Genomic DNA, 5147 nt, shown 5'->3' on the forward strand with positions numbered 1-5147 from the left:
CTACGTCTGTAACGCCTGAATAAAAGCCATTTAACCTTAAAAAACTTCCCGAAAGGCATCCACTTAGCCGAGTGTTTCACTGCCGCAACATAAAAAAATAAACAAACAAACATAGGAAATCGTTGGGAATGAGATGAACATTCTCTTTAGATAGAAAGTTTTTTATTGTAATCAAATTTTACAAATGTCAGTGGCACAAATTGCAGCTCATTCTAAACATCGCTGATGGTCCAAGTTAATTCACAAACAAAAGTATTGGTAAAAGATTCGTCTATGTCCCAAGAAAATATGTAAAAAATCTGGTGCAGATCGAGCAAAGGCATTAAAAGTTAATAAAGAATGTTAATTAAGGAGTGTGCAGATTCTCGTGTAGTCTATATTTTCATCTGTATCTCAGAAAAGATTTTATTATATAAAATATAATAAAAAACTTAAAAGAATTCTGTCATTTATATACAGTAACTTACTAGACAAAAAATCTCAAAACCTATATTTGAAAAAAATCGGGGGATGAAATTTGACACGATTCCAATATTATCTCTTGTTATGTATAGGCACATAAGAACTACAAAAGTAAAAATAAGACATTATTTTATGAATATTCTAGTTTCAAGTCATTAGGCTTGTATTAATAGTTTAAAAGTAATCGCAAAACAATGGTCATATGAAATGTTAATTTTTAAAAAATAGGCTATAATTTTATAAATACCAAATATTATTAAGTAAAACCTTCAAAAAGACTAGATAAGAGATTAACAGATCTTGAAAGAACACAGACTCTTTCTAGATTTTCCTGTAGCTTGGTGTGACCAAAATCTCTCTTGGCGTAAGTCTAGTGGAAAAAATCCTAAATTTGCGATTGTATAGATCCAGAAGAATCCAACAAACTTATTCAAAATTTAAGACATTTGCAGTACTCTCCGCGAACACTAAATATTTTAAATTGTATCCAAATCGGTTCGTTGGTCTCGGAGATATTAATGGTCAAATTTGACACTTTAACTTTAGACGTGTGGCTGAGGTTATAAATATTACACAATCGAATGAGTATTCATTAACGATAATACACATTTACTGTTACCACAAATTAGATTTGAGACTGAAGAAGTGTTGAGTTGTTATTTATGAATGATAAATTGAATTTCGTTGACATTTCGAAATTGATATTTATTGGAAAGAAAGTTTTCATTTTTTTTTGTACAAAAATTAAATTCAAATAATAATAATTTATATATTGATTACTGCAGGAACAGGACGAAACCGATTCAGAAGTGGCCAGAGCATCCGAAATTCTCGTTGACACGAGAAAGAAAAGTTCGGCAGAGATAAAGGAACAAAAGAAATCGCCTGATTCCGATACTCCGCCAGCTTCACAATAACCTACGAATGTTCAATATCGATTCATTTTCCATCCAGTTTTTAAAAATTTGAACGAGAGATTTTCAAACTGTTTTTTTTTTTTCACGCAAAAGTGATGTAAATCGCCTCTAAATTCGACATTTAAGACGAATTGAACTTAATGATTTCTGCAATTATTTGGCAAAATTTCGTGAAAGAAAAGAATTAATTCAAAAAACATGAACTTTATTTTTATTGGACATTAAAATACGTTTACTTCTTTAACAATAATTTCGTCACGTCATTATCGTAATTTGAATATTATCGTATTGATCTTGCCTGATTTATTTATCCATGTGATCCACGTGTCAGTATGAAGTTAATATACGTCAATTTTGTAATAGTGCTTTCAATTAAAAATGTGGAATGGGAGTCGTAAATGGCTTTAAAAATTAAGTAGTTTACGCTATTTGTGGTAACATAAAGACCAGTAAAACGAAATTTCACCTAAATTGGACAGAAACAGTAGGAGTTACAGAATGTTCACTTATACATATATAAACAGATTTACGCATTTATATTAAAATATTACAATTTCTTTATATTATGAGTAAATACTCTATTGTGATTTGAAAGATTTTCGTACTGTCTTTCTTTAGTAATACACACTTTAATATTGTTTTTATGATTGACGTTGCCATGCGGATTTTGCAGACCTTGAGAAGGCCATTTCTTAATTTCACGTTGATAAAGCAAAGATAAATTGTATGTACAACGATAACACATTCTAAATCACTTTCTAAACACTCATTAAATCATTACTTCCAATTAAATAATAGAACGTCACGTAGTCACTATGGAAACATTTTTGTAAAGTTGTTATAGAAATCACGCGATGAGGCTATTTTTTAAAATTTATACTTTTTGTTTCACGAAGGCTGCGAGGGGACTTAAAAAGAAAAAAAAATCAAAGAATATTCATCTTTCGTTTTGAAAACGAAAGTTATTTAAGTCTCAGAGGAAAAAAAAAACTTTTTCCATTATATTAGCGGAGGATGAGTGCATTTCTCTTTCCGGAGTCGTCTCAATTTCCAAAGAACTGTGAAATGTGTCAATTAGAACTACAACTAAAAATTCACTATTGGTAAAAAAAGACAACGTGGAACTCGAGGAACAGAGAGGTGGTCGAGTGTCCGCGTGTGTGTGAGTTACATAAAATTCACACACACGTACAATGCATGCTTTTATATTAGTAATATTCCGGGCTTTAGATTTTTATATTATCTATAAAAAAAGCGCTTGGACAATTTATGCGAGAAAATAAATACTACGTAAAAGAAACGAAATTTAGAATCCTTAATACATAAACTTATTTGATATTGTAATACATATGTACAATAATAGACGTTTCAAAATAAAGAAAATAACAATTTAATTTACAATGTTTCACAAAGTATAAATTATAAAACTAAAAATTACTAAATTTAGTTCAGTTAAATCACTACATCCATTTACCTTTTTATAAGATGGTAATCATTAACGGAATATCACAAACTATAAATTCTATGCCAGGAAATTAAAAAGAAATATTAGGGAAACGAAGATTTACCATAATTACGGTTATGAAATTATGAGTTTTTTTCAAGGAACTTTTATGACATTTCTTTGGCCCACCCGTAAAATCATAACACTAAATATTTTTCATGTCGGAAATCAATAACAGCTAAACACCGGTGAATTCCCATGTAAACGGGAATAAGCTGAATTTCATATTAAAAAATGTCAACGTTGATGTGATGACTGTTTAACCATTTAGTATAGAAGTTGTATTAAAAGCATATAGAGTTGGAAAATTATCCACTTTGCTTTTTTCCATAAGCAAATTCATGTAGAAATTAATTATTACATTATTAAACTAATTAAGTCCCGCAAGTGTCTTCGTATCTCTGCGTGCAACGGACAGACGAAAAGCTTCGGCTAAAACTTCATCTGGAGGATTTGGTCTTAAAGCATCATCAACTTCCACATTTATTTCGGATGTTAATTCTGGATAACCATTTAACTGATTTCAGCTTCAAGAGGTTTTTCTTTTAAAACTGCTTGCGTTTTTCTCTTAAAAAGTTTTTGTTTTTATCTTTTCCTCTGCAATTGCATACATTTCTTCCCTCTTCTCTCGAATTGATCGCGTTAATTCTTTTTGATATCTTATCTTTTTCTTCTCTTTTTCATCTCACCTTTCTATTGACTGTCTAAGTTTTTACATCCAATTTTCATTTAAAAAATGGTTTTTTTTGTATTGCAAGGAGAGAGTAAATGCTTTTACAAGGAGAGAGAGTAAAGGCTCTTTCTCTATATATTTAAAAATATCTCATTTATAAGACTCTGAAAGAAAAACCGTAGAAAATTAAGTGTTTAAAACGGAAATGAAACACAGGAAATGTTTCGTTTACATTTTCTATGAATTGTGCAAAAAATATTTTCATCCATTAATTGAAGTTTTTACAATGTCACGTTTAACACTTGAGGTTATTATGTATCAATCGACCCACTCGACAGCAATAATTTTCTTGGCCACAAAGTAGAATGTTTGGAAGAATGATATATAGCTCGAATGGTTTTTATATGGTGGGAATGAATTTACTGTATTAAAAGAAATAAACGATTCTGCTGGATTTGAAAATAATATGCGAATTTCGGTCGGATGGCCCTTAAAAGTGTTCTACACTATTCTTTCTGTTTATACATGGCAAGAGATTAGTGACTTAATTCGAAGTGTAAAGTATTAAGTGCTATTCTGGTCTTATTAAACATCTCACAAAGTACTGTTCTTATTTATTAAGCGAATATATTTGCGCAAACTGAGAAAGTAAATTTGGTAAATCGTTCTTATACTTCCTACGAAAGGTTTTTTTTTGCTAATTCCGAGAGCAAAAATCAGTTAACTCATTTCAATTTATAAATTTTACGTTTAAAAAATAAAAGATTAAGTTAAGGTTTTATATGATAAAACGGAGTAACATATTTTAAACACATTTCGGTTTCAGAAATATTTCATATTTATTATTATTAATACAAAATCTTTTCCTAAAATAATGATTGTTGGAATATATAACAATTACAACTATTCTCGGAATTCCGTTTATTGTATATGTCATATTTTATAGTCTAACAATTATCCTTTTCTAGATTTCATTTCCTATTATATTACTTTTTCGGCTGTTATATATAACAGAGGAAACGTTTGTAGAATGGTAAAAACGTTTGCCCCATATTTAGACTTTCTGAGAGATTTGCTTAAAACATTCAACTCAAAAAACCCCAAAATGGCAGCTCAAGAAGTAGATCACGCGTGTCCTGATCTTCTTATATAGACCTTGCAACAGTCGAAAGCGCGGCCATTTTGGAACCATAAGTAATATTAACCCTTATTACTTTAACTACGATTACTAAAATTGAAGTTCATAATTTAAGAATTAAATTATAGTGGTAGAAAATAATATAAAAGTATTTATAATATTTATACTCGTACAATTTCAAAAGTATTTTCTGTAATAATTTGTTTTGACTTAACGGATATTTTGATATTATTGACGACAAAAGTTTAAAATCATTGATTTCCTTACTTGTCCATTATTTTTGTTTGACGGAGTTGAATTGTTTGGACCACGTGGCATGAAAATTTTGTGAAGGTCCTGATGAGAATGTGCAGACAACTGAACGTGTGAAAGAAGACCACTGAGTCAAAACCGTTTACACGTGCAACTATCTATGTTGCTGACGTCGACGGACACACACCATTTGTATGTTGT

This window comes from Centruroides sculpturatus, unplaced genomic scaffold (genome assembly GCF_000671375.1).
Source record: "Centruroides sculpturatus isolate CEXI.00-Female unplaced genomic scaffold, Cexi_2.0 scaffold1231, whole genome shotgun sequence".
Taxonomy (NCBI): domain Eukaryota; kingdom Metazoa; phylum Arthropoda; class Arachnida; order Scorpiones; family Buthidae; genus Centruroides; species Centruroides sculpturatus.